General features: G+C 45.5%; 1 long non-coding RNA gene across 1 annotated transcript in view; it reads right to left on the bottom strand.

The window, feature by feature from the left end:
• Window positions 1–2,481: 2,481 nt before the first annotated feature.
• The window catches only part of LOC130543006 (uncharacterized), a 32,266-nt gene continuing 14,203 nt past the window's right edge, over window positions 2,482–20,544 (bottom strand). Inside the window, exon 3 of the long non-coding RNA XR_008957980.1 lies at window positions 2,482–2,585. This is a non-coding gene — a long non-coding RNA (uncharacterized LOC130543006). The remainder of the gene's footprint in view (window positions 2,586–20,544) is intronic.

Raw genomic sequence — 20,544 nt, 5'->3', positions numbered from 1 at the left:
AGCAGGAGACGATCAGCATTGTCACTGTTTTAAGTTCTGAAGTTTTGGGGTGATCTTTATGCAGCAAAAGATACTAGAGCCTTGCACCCAAGCCATTTCTATCTACAAGGCAGAGTCCCTGGCCTTTTAATATCCCATCAGGATGTGTGTGGTCTTGGAGGTGCTTCTGCCAGGCTGTCCTGCTCTGAACTGCCCTAACCTTAAAGTGCCTAGCAAGCTCAGTTGGTAGAACGTGGGACTCTTGATCTTGGAGTCATGAGTTCAAGCCCCACATTGCATCTAGAGCTTACTTTAGAAAAAACAAAAAAAAAAAATTAAAATTAAATAAAACCTGTCCTAACCTCAAGCAAACACAAAGGTATATGGGGACATAGTATGGAGGATGCTATCTGAAGAAGAGGAAGGAAGGATAAACATGAAAACCTCAGAGAAAATGAGGGATCTGATTTCATCTTGAAGACACATGTATTTTTTGGATTGTTCACCAGATAGCTGGACACCAGGGCAGCAGACTGCAGACATATCAGAAATGACAGAAGCAGCAGTGGTCCCCTAAGGAGGAGACATACAATGATCTATTGCAGTATATATTATAAAAACATTACAACTTTTATTCGTATTCATTTTTTGTCTCCTTTCAGTGTTTGCATGCTTTATAATACATACATAATTTATAAACTAATGCATAATAATTTATAAACTAAATCCATACACAGATTTAAATGTTTGCTCAAAAACTTTTTTACTGGTAGATAGGGTTACGCAATCATAGATTGTTAGAGGCCAAAGAGGAACAAGGCCTGGCCTGGGAAAACCTGGGCCCTCTCAGGATAGGAGCCCTGGGCCCACTACAAGCACATTACATTATCCATTCAACTGACATACAAGTCCTTTCTGGGTGATTCTGTTCTGCCACCTTATAGCTGCGGGTCTCCTTGTTGAAGATTTTCTGGCACTTGGCTTTTGTCACAATGTACAGATGTAGTAGGGCTGTCACTGAGACAAAAGCAAGGCCTGTTAGAAGGGATAGGATGCCTGGCCTCCCCAGGACTAGCTCTGTGGTGGAAGCAGCCTACACTCCAGCTGTCTGGGATGCCCCTCACCAACCTAAGGTCACTCTTTGGCTGGCAACACCAAAGTGCCACCTTCGGGAACCCGGACCTAAACACATAGAACCTGAACAATCAACACATAGACCATCCCTGGCATCATTCTTAAACTCCTTCCTGCCCTGCATGTGCAGAAAGATAGCAGTAAGTTCTGATGGGCCCAGAAGCAGATCTGGGCTCCTGTGGGGCCAGGCATCTTGTTCTGGCCTGACTCTTCTTGCTTTCCCTACTCAGGTTGTGCCAGGCATATTGCTGCTTGAATATGGGAAGGGAACTGTCCCTGGCATGGAGGCCAGTTAGGATAGGAGCTGGCTCAGCCAAGAGAAACAGAGAATCACTCCAGGTGAGGGGCACCTGAGTGGCTCTGTCTTTGGCTCAGGTCATGATCCTGGGATCTTGGGATCGAGCCCTGTGTCGTCTCATGGGGCTTCTCCTTCTCTGGCCCCCCACCTTCCCCCCCCCACCACCCCTTCCCGCCCCCTGCTCGTGCTCTATCTCATGCGCATGCGCTCACTCTCTCAAATAATTTTTTTAAAAAATCATAAAAAAAAAAATCATTCCAGGTGGGGATCATGGAACTCAGAAAGAATCTGATGAAAACTAGGTGTTACCAGACAGAGAACCAGTTCCGAACTCAGGTTTGGCTGTTCGCTGCTCTAAAATCAATGCTTAAGAAACGAGTGATGGTGGGAAAGGAAAGGTTGCTGGAAGCTGGCAGCCTGGGAAGATGGTGGACTAACGTCCCAAAGAGCATCTTCTCCATCCAGGTGAAGCTAGAGAGTCGTAAAGGGGAAAGCAGGGGAAATGATGAGGTGGCACTATGTGCAGGACACGCTGGTGCTCAGGTGGTTCACCATATGTTGACAAGATACCGAACAGATTTACTGCCATCAGTGGCGGCTGTTTTCAAATGTGGTCAGGACTTAAATCCTGGGAAAGTCTGGTCCTTCATTCCTCAAGGCCAGTCAGTGGTCTGCAAAATCTCAAAGAAAGTAGCTTAGTCCTGCTACAAACCAAGGGACTTAGGTCAGCAAGCAAGGAGTGCCTAAGCTTGAAGCAGGTCAGCCCTTAAGACCAGCTGGAGTGCTGTTACATGAGGACCATCTCCCTGGGAAAATCCACCCACGCATTCAAGGGTGAGAACAATGTTAGAGCTCATCGCTCTCCAGAAACAGACCCATAAAGCCCAGATTTAAGTTGCTTCTCCCCAAAGTGTACATAGAAGCAGCTATCCCCAGGGCCCTTTGTGATATAATGTCTCCTTCCAAAAGGTGGCCCTTGACTTATTTTAACAAAAAAGGACATTTCAGTACTCTCCCCCAAAGAGTAAAAACCATAATGAGAAACAGAAAAAGATTTTCGCAGGGTACCTGGGGTGGGGGTCCTGGACAGTGGGGAGACCAGGGCAGTGTGGGCCTGGGCCTCCAACCTCAGGTTGGACCGTCACTGGGCAGCTTGAGATCTGGACAGCATCCCCTAGAAAATGCAATAGGTCAAAAAATTCTCCCAGATAAAATGTAATCAAACCCTCTATTTTGCTGTGGCAAATAAATAAATAAATAAATAAATAAATAAATTTTTTAAAGTTCATGAGAAAAACTCAGTAGGTTGTGAGACAATTACGGGCAAAGGAGTTGGCTCTGAACAGTAGGGAGAAATGCACACATTTCCTCCGTGTGGAGCAGTGTTCAAATAGGATAGGCAATGTGGCAGGAAAGAGGGGAGGGGCACCTTGAGCTCAGGCTAGATGTCAGCTACTGACCCAGGGTCAGGGGAGACAGAACTGGCAGAGAGAAGGCATTACATATTTGAATTAATCAATTTATATTTAAAATCTCGTTTAATTTTCACATTCACCTGATTATCCCTATTTTACAGTGAGTAAACTGAGGCTCAGAGAGATTAAGAAATTTATCACGGTCACACAGCTGGTATACAAGAGAATGGTGAGTCAGACCTAGTAACTCTGACAATGACTTTAGCACCGGGGCTCTTCTCACGTCACTCTTCTCTATACTAGATCCATGGGACCCTGGAAGAGGGTTGTATTGACATAGCTGTGATGATGCGGCACTGACCAGGGTCGGGGAGTGCCAAATCCAGGGGACGTGGATGGCTTGGCCTCTTTGGAGATGCACTCTTATATCAGAGAGGAACATTTCACTGGTCCTTAACTTGGGCCAATATAATCACACTCCAGAGCCACACTGACACTTTATACAAAAACAGTGTCAGATTTCTGGAACAACAAAACCAAGGTTCAGTTATAATATGTGGTGGCCCAATCAAGGCAATACCTGGAAACCTGCTTCAGCCAGCCAGCCAGCCCGTCTTCCAATCCATTATCCTTCTTGTTCCATTAAGCACTTAACGTGGGGCACACTCAATACATATTTTTGGAATTTTCCAGACACTTAAAATCTGTAGCACTCAGGTGTTTAACTCAAGTGCTTGTTCCTCTACTCACCAGTAGTGCCACAAGTCTCTCTGAGACACTTGTTAAAATTCAGATTCCTTTGCCCCTATAGATTCTGATTCAGTAGGTTCTGGGATGGGCCCCAGAAATCTACATTTCATCAAACTTCCAGCTGTGTCTGTGATCAGGCAAGTTTGGGAAACACTATTTGTGCCAATGCTTCTGTCATCAGAGCAGCTCCTGTTCTTGCAAAACGCTCTAGGCCAAGGCTGGCATGAAGGCATCAGATGGACTGCGGGGAGGGGTGTGGAGAGTGGCTCTTGTGGACATAGCTGCTGAGGAAACAGGACAATTTGGGTACTCTCTGTTTTATCACACCAAGCACTAGACCTTTGGTGTCCACAGTAATCCAGCAGAAAACATCTACATGACCTTTGTGCTGACTTGAGTTAAACTGAGCAGTGAAGCGACACAGGGCTTAGAGTGTAAAGCACATTACAGCCCATCCTCTGCACCTTCACATGCAATCCCTCTGCTGTGCTCACAGCTACTCCTGTTCTTGCAAATGGCCACAAGCCAAGGCTGAAGTGACACTGCCTAACTGCTAGAATACCTTCGGATGATTGGGTATTATCTCCCATCCTGAGTACGACCCCTCTGGATATAGGCATTTAATAATAAAATAGTTGCCAAGTTTCAAAACCTACTTAAGGGAAATAAGCCTGGGGTAGAAGCACCCCACATGGATGGAACATTATTCAGCCTCAAAAAGGAAGGAAATTCTGAGACATGCTACAACACAGAGGATCCTTGAGGACATTATCTTGAAATAAGCCAGTTGCTAAAGGATAAATACTGTACGATAGCACCTATACGAGGTCCCTAAGGTTGTCAAATTCATAGAGACAGAGTAGAATGGGGGTTGCCAGGGACTGGGTGGAGGAGGGAACAGAAAGTTGTTTAATGAGTACGGAGTTTCAGTTTAGGAAGATGAAAAAGTTCTGCAGATGGTTACACAGAAATGTGACTGTACTTAATGCCACTGAATTTTACACCTAAAAATGGTTAAAATGGTAAATTTTGTTTTATATATTTTACCACAATGAAAGAAAGAAAGAAAGAAAGAAAGAAAGAAAGAAAGAAAGAAAGAAAGAAAGGAAGGAAGGAAGGAAGGAAGGAAGGAAGAAAAGAAAGAAAAGAAAGAGTACTGAAAAACTAAATCCCCGTCAGGATGGGAATTTGAAAGGAGGGAGTGGCTATTCCTCAGAGAGCAGCCCACAGAGCCCAATCCCCTATTGGCCCTACTGGCTGGAGACTTCCTTGTGGCAGCATTTGGTCCATCTTGGCCACAAAAACACGCCTCACAAACCTTAGTATTCCACTTGGAGTTTGGCAAGTGTTTGACTCCACTGAGATCCGTGCATTCTAAAATAATACATGTGGCATTGTGGCAGCGTCATTGGAGTCCCCAAGTCACGTAACATGGGCCAGCCCTTGCCATCTGCACCCCTCTCAGAGAGGGACAAGCTCATCACGATTAAAGGTGTCTAAGATAAGTGCTTCTGAGTTCACCCACAGCTAAATGCCGGTACTGTCCAGTTCATGCCACTGATCATGTTTTCTTACAGCAAGCTTAAATCCTTCCAAATTTTATTTCAGAACAGACATTTCAAGAAAAAACAAGGCCTTCCTCTTTAATCAGATAGCTGTTATGAGCTGAAGGCTGCCTGTGGCCAAGTTTCTTGTTTTGTTTTTTCTGTTGGATTATCTCTGGGTAAATGTTTCATTTCTCCACTTTGCTCTGGTTCTGAACCCCAAATGCACATGTAAAAGGTCTTGAGTATTTTTAAATTTACACCTGTTCTGGGTCCCACCCCAGAGCAATGAAATCGGAATCTCTGAGCATAGGGTCCAGCCTGCCATATTTTTAGGAAACTCTCCAAGTGATTCAAATGTGCAACCAAGGGTGAGAGCCCCTGCTTTAGATCCTTGGTGATCCAAGAGTGCTGGAAGAACTAGCAGCACCAGCACCCCTGGCAGCCATCTTGGACATCACTCCCACTCCAGGCCCGCAGAATCAGAACCTGTATTTTAACAAGATTCCCAGAAGGTCTGCATGCCCATTAAAGTTTGAGAAGTACTGCTTTGGAATCATCGATGGTTTTCCACCCTGCGTGCGTGTAGGAGTTGATCAAGAAGCTTTTAAGTGTGCATCTCCAACCCCAGAGATTCTGATTTACCTGTTCTGGGATGGGGCCTGAGCATTGCTAAGTTTCAAAAACCCTCCACAAAATTCTCAAACAGCGAGGGTTGAGAACTAGTCTTACATAAATGGCATATTAAAGTTCCTCGTTTGACTCCATCCCTATATCTGCCTTAACCCTCCTTCTCATGTAGATTCAAAGACCTTCATCTGCCAACAGCTTACATCTACCAGGCTGCAATAATATAACAAATTGAGAAGCCAGGACCTACCATTAGATAAATCACATGGAGTGTTCTTATCAGGTATAGCACTGAGCATTGCATAAAGTCACGAAGGTGGCCAAAACCCAGAGGCTGCCCAAAACATTACGCAATGTAAAGCAGGGCTGGGAAAGAGAACCAGTGAATTCAGATGGTAATCACTGAATGAATGTCCTGTACCAGGATCCCTGCTGGACTTGGCAGGTGGTTTAAAGGTGGACCTTCTACCCTCAGGTAATCTAGCAAAAGAACAAGACTTACACATAATACTTGAAATAAACTGGAAAAGGAGTTAAATGGGAGTCCCAAGTTATAGTGCAATGAGAGTGTGCTATTTTATTACAAAGGAGGTTCAAGAAACCCTTGTGGATAGGTGATCATTAGCTGCTTTTTCAGAGTACATATAATTTAAAGGACAGAAATGAGGCAGTAAAGGGACTTTCAGGAAGATAATAAAACACTGATAACGATACAGAGACAAAGAAAATGCACTAGGAGACCTGATGGGGCAACTGGGTTAATCGAAGTTCTCAGACCATGAGGCTAAGAACCTTGTTTCCAGATGATTAAGGCACCTTCAGGGCTGCCTGAATGTATCAGCCCATCTAGGCTGATACTGAATCTGTAGAACAAAGTATCAAGTTGCTTTTGTCAGCCTTTTGAGATGAGCAAGCTAGATAAACAAACTTTAACATGAGAATTTACAGGAACCTTTTAAAAAGGAAGATGGGCTGAGGATGCTTGTTCTGTAAATTCTAAAATTAAAATTAAAATTAATTATGAATGGATGCTTCTTGAAATAGTGTGTTACTGATATAAGAATAGAAAGACATAGGTAACAGAAACAGAAAAATCAGAAAATATTTTATAAATATAGATAAAAGATTGTATAAAATAAACTTAGTCTTTGAAATCTGTACAGATTGATTATTCAGTAAATGGTATTACAACAAGTGGTAGACTATTTGGGAAGAAACAAAACTAATCTCCTACTTTAGTTTCCACAATGAAATAAATTCTAAAGGATTCGAACGCTAAATTTTTACAATAAGATCATGAATTCATCACAGGAAATATAGGTAAATATTTGTCTTATTCTAAGAAAAGAAAAATAAAAGAAATAGGTTTGAATATGTAAAAGTTGTGAGTCCATCAACAAAATTAAAAAGCGATGACCAAATTTGGAGAACAATTTCATTACAAGAAGACTTTCTGTCTAAATATCAGTGGGAAAAAGAAAAACATCCTAGCAGAAAAAATGGCAAAGGAAATAAAGGGGCATTTCATGCACATGCATGGACCCAAATAGAAATGATGAGCAGACACATGAAAAATGTCAACTTACTGATAACACAAGAAATGTAAATACGTTGATAAAACAGAACCATAATGGAATAGCAAGAATAATTATTCAATTTCTCATATCCAGAGGGAAATAGAGGCATGTATGAGAAGTGAAATGCACAAGGATGGTTTATGTTGAGCAATTTTTATGAAGAGGGATGTGATGGTGCATCTCCAACTTCTTAAAGCTCTTTACAACATTTGACTTCACCTGTTCACTTTGAGGACTTTATTCTAAGAAGGATGGCACAGCAAAGAGACAGACAGTCCTCAACGATGCTCACTGCAGTGGGAAAATGGAAAAAAAAAATCCAAATGCCCAAGAACAGGGCTGGTTGAGAACATGCTAATTCAAGAAAATAAAAACAAAAACAAAACAAACAAAAACCTGGTAAACCAAGGAGGTAAGAGAATATGAAATGCCATGAGCAAACGATCACTATGTATCATGAAGTGAAATACCATGGGTTACATCACAGTTACCTACCATGGTGATGAGCAGGAATCTTTACATGCCTGTGCACCCAGGGAAAGTCACACCAAACTTACACAAGAGAGGCAACCACCCATCTGGCACTATTCAGAAAGACCTCTCACCGAGAACACATTCCGTGCCTACAGAAGGTTGACTAGATGCTTTAGTTGTTCATAAATCAGGTCTCTACCCCAATTATACATTTACTTTTGCCATCCGCACCCCTCCTTTGCCCTTGACTTGAAAGAGCAGAGGAGAGGAGAGCTGCTTTCCTGAGCCTTCGTCCTGTGCTGTGTAGATGGCCAGGCACACGACTCACAGATGCCAATCACACAGCCAGCTGGCCAAGCCGGACTTCAAGAAGGCGTAAGAATAGCTCAGTGGGTCAACTCAGCAGAGCCGCCAGGGCACTCCTCTTGGAGTCTATTCTGAGAGAGCGGGAATGTCCCAAACCCAGCCTCCAGGGCAGGAGAGAGCAGCACTCTGCCGCCCTGTTTTCCCTTGACAAGCCACTTGGGCTAGAATAGCTCGAACTCCCCAGAACTCTTCTTGAATCTTAAGTCTTTACTCCCTGCAGCATCAAGCAAGGCTTCCTTCTCGTTCTTCAACAATGATCTTCCAAAAAACCCCGCTTGCTCCCATGATGCCCAGGATGGCTTTTAAGGGGCACCAACAAGCAGAGCCTCCTGGTATATTTGAGGGACTTACCATGTGTATGAGTTTGCTCAGGCTGCCATAACAAAATATCCCAGACTGGGGTGGGGGGATGTGTGTGCTTAAACAACAGAAATTTATTTTCTCACAGTTCTGGAGGCTAGAAGTCTGAGATCCAGCTGTCGGCAGGATTGGTTCCTTCTGAGGCTTTCTCCTTGGTTTGCAGATGGCCTTCTGCTCCCTGAGCCTTCACATGGTCTTTCCTCTATGCCCATCTGCTTCCTAATCTCCTCCTCAAAAGGAAACCAGTCATCCTGGATTAGGGCTCATCCTTGTTTTACCCTCAACTACCTCTTTAAAGGCCCTATCTCCAGGGGCCCCTGGGTGGCTCAGCTAAGACTCTGACTCTTAATTTCAGCTCAGGTCATGATCTCAGGGTCCTGAGATTGGGGCTTCAGGCTTGGGGCTTTGGGCTTTGCGCTTAGTGGGGAGTCTGCTTGAGGTTCTCTCTCTCCCTCTGCCCCTCCCCCGACTATGCACATGCGTGTGCTCTCTCTCTCAAATAAATAAATAAATAAATCCTTTAAAAAAAATAAATAAAGGCCCTATCTTCAATAGAGTCACATCCTGAGGTACTAGGGCTTAGGACTTCAACATGTGAATTTTGGGAGAACACAATTCAACTCACTACACCATTTTGTCCCTAACTGCTTTTCCTCCACAGCTTGCTACAGTGCCTAAAATTCCACCCTGGGTTGGCCTCTACCCACAGAGGAGAGCTCAGGCCTCTTAACCACTTGGCTCTCCAGGGTCTTCAGAGCTGACCACAGTGACCCTCTCCGGTGCCATCCTCTACCAGCCCTAAAGTCAGTCTTACCATCCCCCAACACTGCTTGGGGTACTCTCCTGCTCCCTTGAAGGCCTGTGTCCCTGCTCAGCAAGGAAACCACAGCTCTGGCACACTTCTGCTTTCACCTGCATACGTTTAAACCACATCACCTCTACGTTCCTGGAAGGCAGGGGCATATTTTTCATGGTTTGTAGCCCCTTGGTTTCTTTTGTAACACCAAGTTTGAAGAACTTCCTAGGGTATGAGTCGCATTATACATAGGTAGCAGCTAGGACTTGCTGTCCTAGCATCTTTGTCACAGGCATGTGACCTCGGTTCCACAACCAGACCCACTGAGCAGGACTCCCTTAAAGAGGATGCATGGGAACCACTTACCTAGGAACGATGGTGGTGGCTAGGCAGCTCCTAGGACAAGGGTTTCTAGAGGCCAGTGTGCAGTGACCAGTGACAGTGAGATCTTTCTGGAGCCATCGGCAGTGGGGTTTGGGGTTTCTACTGGACAAACCAAGCCTACATCTCTGGCCTTCCATAAAGCCTGTGAGTTTCCCGTTATCTTTAACAAACTCCTTTCCTGCTCACACAGACTACAGGAGGTTCTGTTGTTTATAGCTGAGAACTCTGTGACTCAGTAACCATAACTTATTTCTGTTGATGTCCTTCCCACTGACTGGCACAGTGCCTGGCAGAGAGCAGCCACACAGGAGAAATTAACTTGGGTTAATGCAAGTATTCCAGAGCAGGAGAAAGATCCTGACATTGTCACTCAGTGCAGTGGTTAGAAAGAGCTCAGCTGCCACTCATTAGGTGCTGGCAGGAAGGTGATTCTGCTTTCCCACCCCCTCATTCTCTGCCCCCCCCCCAGGAGCCTGAGTGATGGGGAAAGGATGTTGTGAGCAAGGGTGAAGGCTGCTCACAGAGAGTGGAGAGAAAGGAAAACAAAATGAGCAGCCCTCTTCAGATGTCTTGCAGCCAGCTCTACCCAAACCTGCCAGATTGATTTTTAATGTTTGCTCCTATTTCAACTTTCATCTTTATAGACTGAACGGGCCTTATTTTTCCCTTTATTTTAAAATGTATTTTACATGCACACATGCGTGCCTCTCTTCCACCTGTCTCCCAGTCTGTCCGTTCGTCTAGATTGAACTCATGGCTGTCACTGATTCAGCCTTGCTTGAGATGGTCTGCACATACACATGCGTGTGCGTGATTTGCGGAACACAATTCACAGGGCATTACGCACACTGGTCTTTCTGTATCTTGCTTTCTTCTCTTAGTGCTCTATTCATTTTTGTTTATGTGCCTTTGAGCCCTATTTCCACTTTTTAAAAAGTTTTATTTAAGTAATCTCTACACCCAATGTGGGGCTCCAACTCATGACCCCAAGATCAAGAGTCACATGCTCTTCTGTCGGAGCCAGCCAGGTGCCCCGTATTCCCACTTTGTGAAAACTTGTTCTCTTAAAATAATTTAAGACTCAAGCAGTTGCAAAAACAGTACAGTGGGTTCCTATGTACCATCCCCCAGCTTCTCCTAGTGATACGATCTTAAATAATCATAGCACATTTTCAAAACCCAAAACTCAACATTGGTACAGTTGTAGAATAGTGTAACTAAACTACAGACTTAATTCTGATTTCATCAGCTTTTATATGCGCTGTCTGGTGTGTCCAGTTTCCATTTAATAATATTCCACTTGGCTGTCTGGGCCTTCTCCACCATGTTACTTCTGAAGCCGGTAGGGTAAGTCCAGGGCCATGTGACATATCACACTGGCTCTGTCACTTGCCCAGAGTAACATCAGGCATCGCCTAACCTCTTCACAATTGACAACCTCCACTAGGTGGCTTTTATAAAGGTCCTTGATACACTTCCGTTTTATTTGTGTCTGTGGTCAATCTGGGGTAGTAGGAAAAGTTGAAGATTCGTACATTTTGAAAATATTTTCCATATTTGTCCCATACTTTTTCCCATGGAGGTGGAAATAATGAAATATAAACAAATATAAGAGATCAGTGCAAGGGAAAAATGATCTCAAATTGGCCAACTACCCCATGACTTCCTGGCTGTATGATCCTGGGCAACATACGTGGTACTAGTTTGCTTGTGCCTGAAGTGAGTATCACTTAGGGAGGACTTGGAATTGTGGGCTATGCAGGCAGACAGACCTGGGCTGTTATCCTGGTTCTAAAATGTTTACCGTATGGTCTTAGGCAGATGACTTAACCTCTCTGTGCCTAATTATTCATCTAAAATGGGGATTATAATAGCACCTACTCTGTGGAGTTGTTTTGCAAATTAAATGAGATAAAACATGCTAAACGTAAAGTGAGATCAGGTCTCTCCTCCTCCGGTTTCTCATCTCACTCAGAGTCCAAGCTGGAGTCCTTCCATGGCCTGTCAGCCCTTCCAAGACCCCTTCACCCCTCTAGCCTTATGTCTCCTACAGGCCCCTCACACATTCCATCCCAGTTGCCCTCACCCTCCTTGCTTGCCGCGGACACCTCCAGACATTTACTCAAATGTCACCCTCTCAGTAGGCCCTTCCCTGAGGAATTATACAACATCCCACCCACATGCCAGCCCCCCCACACTATCTTCTTCCACACCTTCCCTGCTTTATGTTTCTACAAAGCACAGATCTTCACCCACCTAAGACACAGTGACCTACCTGTCCATTTGTCATTGTCTGCCTCCCCTCAACTAGACTGTCAGCTCCTTTAGGGCAGCCATTTTGACTCTTTTGCTCATGGTTTTATTCCCAACACTCAGAAAGCACCGGGCACATAGTAGGGCTTAACGAATACTTGTTGAATGAATGAAAGACCACAAAGTGCTTAGCACAGTTCCCGGCAACCAACATGTACACTGGAAATGGGAGCCACAGTTTCACTGCCACTGTTGTATAAACTGAGATCAGTGATACCAACCACCAGGCTTGCAGTGAGATTTAAATTAAGCCACGTGGGGCGCCTGGGTGGCACAGCGGCGTTATGGGAGTTATGGGATCAAGCCCCACATCAGGCTCCTCTGCTATGAGCCTGCTTCTTCCTCTCCCACTCCCCCTGCTTGTGTTCCCTCTCTCGCTGGCTGTCTCTATCTCTGTCAAATAAATAAATAAAATCTTTATTAAAAAATTAATTAATTAATTAATTAAGCCACGTTTGTGGAAGGGGTAGTAGAAACTGTAAAGTGCCATGCAAATAGGGGCTGAGAATTATTATCACAAGGCTGTTTGTTGATACCCTGGAGACGTGGTTCATTTTTTGGACCAGTCCCTGGGACTCAACGGAGCTTGTAGCTTATCACAGAGTAACTACAAGCAGATTAGTTTGCCCCTGGCAGGATGCAAAGCTTGTGCTCCATGTTCTGCCCCACCAGTTGCAGTTGCTTGTGAAGGAGCACACACGGTCTGCACTTGCCCCAGGACCCTCTCTCTAAGCCAGCCTCTCCCCCTAGTCACGGCTGGCCCCAGGACATTTGCCATGCCCTCCCAGGCTCCAGCTGTCGGGAGAGAAAATATTCCATATCTCTCCTTTGAAATGGACTTTCGAGGCCACAGTCAGTGTGGGGCCAATATATTTAATATCGCTGTAGTTAAAAAGAACAAAGTGAAGAAACTCTCCTGGGAAGTGGGCTTGCTTGGCAGCCAGGTCTTTACGGGGCGTAGTGTTCTGATGGGGTTACCACATCCTGGGCTGCCGTGCTCAGCATCCGAGTATACAGACAAAACCACTACTTGCTCTGATCTGTGACCCCACAGGGTTGTAGCAAACTTCCAAGAAACCCATAGATGAGTGTTGACCTTCCAAGGCTCCTTCATCACACTGAGGAGGGGAATGAGGAAAGGAAGGACATGTATGGAGAGGCTTCCCTGTGAGGAAGTCTTCCCACTCTGCAGATGAGGAAACAGAAGACCCTCTCACTATCCCACAGCTCGTAAGTGAGAGAATCTGAATCAGAACTCTGATCTGCGGGCTCCCAGCATTCACTCTCGGCTGTATCTCATGGTCTCTCTTGAGCACGGTCTCCTTGGGAAAATGCTGCCTGAGGTGAGTGCAGAATCAGAGCAAGATTTCTGCACAGGCTAAGAGAGAAGTCGGTTCTAATCCAAGTTCTCAAAGGATTAGCATGAAAAATAAATGAGAGACTGTATCTAAAGATTCAGCCCAGGGCCTGATACAGATAAAGGGTGATGTCATCATTTTTGATAGTGGCAGGTGACGCCAAGCAACAGCAGCTTGCTGCATTTCTCTCCCCGCCCCCCACCCCCTCACCCCACCGCACCGGGAGTCTGGTGGCCCAAGCCTCCTCTCCTCTGGGAAGTGCTGGCAATGCTCTGCTGGATTTTGTCTCTGTCATGTGCCATTTGCTTTCACACTGGAGACAGTACCACAAGCCACAAGCACGAGGCCACACTTCACTGGGAACACACCCTTTCCATCATGAGGTCTGTCTGCAGCTCGTGATTCTGGGGAAGAGGGAAGGTGGGGGCAGCTGGCTTCTATAACTGGATGATCTTGGTCCATGTAGGCTTTTACTTGCTGATTTCCTCTCAGAAGTAGCTTCAATTTCACATTTTATGAGATACCATGTGACATCTTGTCATACCTACTGGGTAAACATCTTTCCTGATGATCCTCAAACATTGCTTCCCTATAGTTCACAGACAGGCCTTTGAGAAAAGGTGGGCAAAGTACTGGCACATGCAGGAGTTTTGATGCATTGATTTGATAAATATTCATCAAGTGCCCATTCGGTGCCTTCTGATTGCACAGCAAATCCTTCCTTTCAAATCCCAATCAAGGATTATTTTATTTTCAGCAATACAACTTCCCTTACTGTAACCCAGGGGGATTCATGTTTGCTAAATTGATAGGTGGCTGGTCTTTTAATTTAATTAACATAGATTCTTCTCTCTCATGGGAGACAGATAATACAGAAAAACATTGCTTGGCCCTTTATGTGTATCTATTCTTTTTGCCAAGTCCATTTTACAAGTGAGCCTTTAAAATGTTTATTTTAACAAACTGTATTATGGCTTTTAAGCAGCAATGAGCTAGGCCTGAGACTGGGGGGGAATCCAGTGACTAGCTAGTAAATTGTAGCATTCCATACACGTCAGAGGGAAATGACTATATCTCAGAGAGCAGGGCAAAGGAGGGAGGAAAATGAGGGTGGGTGCACCTCACATCATCATCCGAAGTATAGCAATAGTGGGATAAGCCTGCTTACCTCCCAGGGCTATTGTAAAGACTCAGGGAAGTAACAGATGGCACAGAGGGAACATAAAACACCCTATAAACTAAGCTTTTTATCCCTTGCTATAATTATAACAATGAATGTTCAGTTTTCTAGTGGACAGCTATTCTCATTTTTGATCTCTTGGGATGAGCTGTTTTTGGAATAGGAAATACTGTTTTGCCAGCAGAGGCTCCGTCCTGCTGACATTTGATTGATCAGGTGGCAGTGGGAGAGAACATGCTGTCCTCTCTCACCACCTAAAACCTAAAGGCTGTTTGAAGATGGCCGTTACAAGCCAGGCTTTGAAATGGAATCTGCATAATGGACAATTTCTCATTGAGCCTATAAAGCCAGACAAGAACGGTCAAGGCACATTTTCCCCCTGTGCCTCAGGTGTACTGTCTTCTCAGCTGCTGTTTCTGGGAATTTGGGCAGCTGTGGGACGAGGTGCTTCCTCACCTGACTGCAGTTTGCCATGCAAAGGAGGGTGGACTCCAACAGAATGTCAGCCAGAGTGCGAGCTCCTCGGCACCCTGTCTTCCACCGCGCCCACACTATTCCTGCCTGTCCAGCAGCCCGCAAGCCTCCTGCCCCAGCTCTGCCCCACAGAGCTGCTCAGCGTCCAGAGAGCCACACAGCCAGCCGACCCTCCTTCAGACTGATGCCGCATCAGGGCTGGGTTCCTAGGATTAGTGGAGCCCCCTCTCCACCCATCTCCAAATCCAGTACTTGGTTCCTGTCAGTCACTCTCTCATCCCTTTCTAAAGCCTTCCCAGATTGTTACCGCTGCTCTTAAACCTCTCATACACCTGTGCCTCCTTGACACCCAGAAGATAACCTCGCTTCTTATCTCACAGAGAACAGAGATGAGAACAGCCCCACCCGTCCATTCCTCCAGCTCTCCCTCCAGCTCCCTGGCTCTACCAGAGCTGCCATCCAGATCCCATTCACCCCTGCACATCCCCCAGGGGCTTCCTCTGGCCTCCGTCTTGACAGGTGGGCCTGAAGGGGCAGACGGAAAAATATCCAGTATGTGAGAATTGTCAAGTGTCCAGCCAGGAAAGAACAATCCTCTCTGAAGGTCCACCCAACCCCGTCAGGTTTTCATTTTAGAGTCTGCGGCAATACCCACAGCAAGACCAGTTTCTGTACTAGTTAGGGTCTTGTAAGCTGTGTTAGAAAAATGGACTCAAAGGAGCATCGGCAAAAGGAAATGTTTTCATTTCAAGTGTTCAGCCCAGAGGTGAAGAGGCTTCTGGATTTAGGATCTGGGACTGTGTCAGGCCTTACAGTTTTCACTCTCCAGAAACCAGAAAGATGGAGGCTGACCCTATTGCATGTATTCATTTATGCAAAATGAATATTTCCATTTACTTCTAAAAGACAGTAAGACAAATTCACTTCCATGTGCCCCAAGAGGCCATAAAAGTGTGTTTCACAGGATCGGGAATGCTGTAGGGTGAACCCCTCTCTACACTGGGCAAGGGTGGCAGTGGGACAGAGATTCTGCAGTTCTGAGGGAACCTCACAGTGTGCTTGTGAAGCCACTAGAAGAACAGCAACAAGTGTCACAGCTGTGGGTTTCTGGGGCCACCCAGGGACACTAAACGCCATGAGCCACTCCTACTGTGAGAAGGGGTCAGAGAATGTTTGAAGCTAACAAGCCCGAGACCAAAAAGACTGCTGGTAAATGATCTTTTTCTTCCCCCCAGCCCATAAGGCAATTAGAAAGCTTATCAGAGGAGGGTGAAAACAACAGATGAAACGCTGAAGCAAAGAGATGGCACTAAAGCAAACAGGTCTGGGATTACCGAGCAACAAAACCAGGCTTTGTTCCAGACAGAGGCGTGCCCCAGGCATTCCCTGGTTGCCTCAGAACTCTCGTTGGTCAAGTGGATTAAAGGCTATTTCGTCAAGGATCACATGTTTACAGTTTACAGCAACTCCACAAAGGCCCTGGAGCCTCTGCCTCCCGGACAGCACCCTTGCAGAGTTGGTCCTTGCCTTCCTCTGAAGATAAGGTGGTGACAATAAGGCTTTGGTGACAGCTTGTTCCTTCTTTCTGGGGTGCTATTCAAAACGTTGAACAACCAGCGTGACTCCACCACTGAGCCATGAGTGCAGTTGGCAGCAGTCAGTGTGGGGGACCCTGCTCTTCGGTCTCCAGGTCTGCTGAGGTGTGGAGGGGCCGAGATGTTCTGTCTGCATGGTGAATGGAGGCACTCAAGGGTCTTAGGGCAGTGGCCTTTTATCCACCAGCACATCTGAACAGCTGCACACCAGCATCACCAGCCCTGATGGTCTCTCTCTCTCTCTCTCTCTTTTTTAAAAGATTTTATTTATTTATTTGACAGAGAGAGAGACAGCCAGTGAGAGAGGAACACAAGCAGGGATAGTGGGAGAGGAAGAAGCAGGTTCCCAGCGGAGCAGGGAGCCCGATGCGGGACTCCATCCCAAGACCCTGGGATCACACCCTGAGCCAAAGGCAGATGCTTAATGACTGAGCCACCCAGGCGCCCCACCTGATGGTCTCTTGCCAAAGAGCATCTGCAAAGCAAACGTGGCCAGCGGCACAAGAGAGAAGAAAGTCACCAGCAGCCTTCAAAGTCTCCCTGTGAGTCGTGCTGTCCAGAATCCCCTCAGGACAGAGGGCTAAGAGGTAGGAGTAGAGCAGAACCAACACAACAGGCCTCTTACAATTGCCTGCAGGCACCACTTCCCTGAGTTTTCATTGCAACCCTGCAAAACAGGCATTTTGATTCCCATTTTATCGGTGGGATAATTGAGGTTTAGAAAGACAAAGAAATCTCTCTAGGTTTTTCTGGTGATGAGAAAGAGGCAGCATTTGAACCCAGGCGTGTTGACTCAAAGCCTATGCTCCTTCTACAGCCGACGCTGCATCCCACACCCACGTACCTGGAGGGCCTGCAACAGCGGGATTCAAGTGAAAAGAACAAAAGCAGCATGGAGCTGGAGCGCCGGGATGGCACTGCCACCTGGATGCGGCCTTCAGCCAGGCTGTCCACTACCCTCCTTCTCTCTCATTCGCCTCCCTTGACAACGCATGTGAACCTCCTATGACCTTTGGCATTAGGGAATTCCAACAGAAGCTAACCAGCCTAATAACTTAGGACACAGCCCACATGTTTTCATTTTTATTTTTCAAACCACCTTCCTTTAATAGGTGTTCACTAGGAAAATAAATGCCTGTCACACATAGTTACTAATCTTTGCCATGGTGGGCAAGGTAAAAAGGAGCGTACAGCTAAATCGGTGTGAGACTGAGGCAAGACGCCACCCTCCCCTTATCTTGTTACCAGGCAGGGAACGGTTTTGGAACTCAGGCTCTGCTGTTTGCCACTCGAAAATCAATACTCAAGAGATAAGTGATATTGGAAAAGGGAAGATCGCTTTATTCAGGAAGCTGGAAACCTGGGAAGATGATGGATTAACATCTCCAAGACCATCTTCCCCATCCAGGTGAAGCTGAAGGGTTTTAAAGGCGAAGGCGCCGGAAATGGGGAAGGAGGGGAGGGGCCTCCATGAAGGAGAAGTAGTGCCCAGGCAGTTAGTCTTATGTGGACATGACCCTGAACAGACTGGCCAGCATGAGCGGCAGGTGTTTTCTTTTTTTCTTTTTTTTTTTTTTTTAAAGATTTTATTTATTTATTTGACAGAGACAGCCAGCGAGAGAGGGAACACAAGCAGGGGGAGTGGGAGAGGAAGAAGCAGGCTCCCAGCAGAGGAGCCTGATGTGGGGCTCGATCCCAGGACCCACGCCCCTTCGCGGCAGGTGTTTTCTATGGTGGTCAGGTCTTACCTTCTGGGAATGTCTGGGCCTTCACTCCTCAAGGCCAATGGCCTGCAAATCTCAAGGAAAGTAGGTTAGTTCTGCTACAGACCAAGAGACTTAGGTCAGCAAGCAGGGAGCTTAGGTCAGCAAGCAGGGAGCGTAGAAGCTTGAAGAAGTTTAATCCTTAACTCCTGGTTGGAGTGCGGTTACAGTCTTAGATTCCTCTTTGGGAAATGAGGGAGTCAGCTCTCTATTGGGGTGGCAAGCTCAAATGCTTACAGGAGCCGGACAGGTAACGTAACAAGTGAAGAAGAGACCACATCCCCAAGCAAATTTGCTTTCTCTCATTTTTCTTGAAATGGATATTGGCTCTAGTCTATTTCACTTTATCTCAATTTTGTATAACAAAATGTATAACAAATGTATAACAAATACATTTTCGATGACCTTAGAAATAAAACAGTTATTTTACCAGCAAAAATGGGTTTATTCAAGTATAGCAGAGAATTGTAACTTGGGACAAGCAAGCTATGGCAAAAACCATAGGCTAGTCCAACAAAGGAAAGGAATGTTATTTTCTGGAGAAGGAAGAGGAAGTTGGGAGGGGTTGTTTTGAAGGAAAGTCCATTGGAGTAACGCAGGAGTACAAGGTGATGACGGTTTCTCATTGACTTTGTTGCTGAAGTAGAAGATGCAATGTACATTTCTCCCGTTGGTGCTTATAACTGATGATTTTTTCCTGTTGACAATTCTGCTGGGGTCTGAATTGACAGTTTTTCCAGAAATTGATGCAGTGGTAGGGCTGGAGAGCTCCCCCTTCTGGTCTCCTGGCTCCATTTTAGTGAGGTTTCTCTTAACTAATTTTCAGGTTTTTACTGTAAGAGGGAACTGGATGAATGTGATGATAAATGCCTGCTGACACTCAGCACAGATTTCAAAGACAATGGGATGGTGGACATTGTGCTGGCCCAGGAAGAAAATTCTCACCCCTGGATTGTGTACTTATGCTCTCTCTTTCTAGAATGCTCTTCCCCCAGATAATTCAGGGGCTTACTCCCTCACTGCAGGTCATAGCTCAGAACAGTCCTCTGCTTGCAACACTCTCCTTTCTTCCACACTGTTTTTTGCATTTCTTTTTTTTTAATTTAAATTCAATTAGCCAGCATATAGTACATCATGAGTTTCTGATTTAGTGTTCAATGATTCATCAGTTGCGTATAACACCCAATGCTCATCGTATCACGTGCCCTCCTTAATGCCCACCACCCAGTTACCCCATCCCCCACCCACTCACACTGCTTTTTATTCACAGCATTTACTGCTACCTGATACTATTTTATGTGTTTATCACCTGCCTTGTCCAAGTGGACAAGTGCAAGTGCCATGAAGTGAAAACTGGACATACCTTGCTCACCACTGTAATCCCAGCACCCAGAACAGTACTCAGCACATAGCAGGTACTCAACAAGTTTTTTTTTTTTTTTTTAAGATTTATTTATTGGGAGGGGAGAAGGGGCAGAGAGGGAGAAAGAGAATCTCAAGCAGACTCCCCACTGAGTGCAGAGCCCAACTTGGGGTTCTATCTCATGACCCTGAGATCATGATCTGAGCTGAAATCGAGAGTCAGATGCTTAACCAACTAAGCCACAGAGGCACTCCTCAGAACTGATTTTTTATAAAGACACAGTATGCTGAAACTAGTGAATGGAAATTTAATGAGCAGAATATTATATCGACTCAAAGTAACTCCTCCAAATTACTTATTAATTACAAAAGAAAAAACAGCAGTTTCAACGGAGGCTGAGTGATACTACCTAACCAAAGAATCAAAAATATTGCCAAGGTCGGGGTTAAAATGAGCCTCCTGCTATGATGCCCTGAGGACATTCCTTTGTGGAATTCCTGCCAAAAATGCATATCTTTATCTAATCACAAGAACATCATGTGAACATATTTTACATAATAGCTGCCCATACTCTTCAAAATACCAAGGCCATGAAAGATGAAGAAAGGCTCAGGAGCTTTTTCACATTAAAGGCGACTAAAAAATGTGATCCTGGGTTGGATCCTGGACTCAAATCTAGACTAGCTGGACAACTGGTGAAGTTCAAATATAGAGTGGATTAGATAATTATTTTATCAATGTTACGTTTTCAGGATTTTGGGGCGCCTGGCTGGCTCAGTCAGGGGAGCATG

This window comes from Ursus arctos, unplaced genomic scaffold, assembly GCF_023065955.2.
Source record: "Ursus arctos isolate Adak ecotype North America unplaced genomic scaffold, UrsArc2.0 scaffold_7, whole genome shotgun sequence".
In the NCBI taxonomy this organism is placed as follows: domain Eukaryota; kingdom Metazoa; phylum Chordata; class Mammalia; order Carnivora; family Ursidae; genus Ursus; species Ursus arctos.
The sequence above is the reverse complement of the archived record's forward strand: the minus strand, read 5'-3'. Positions and strand labels throughout refer to the sequence as shown.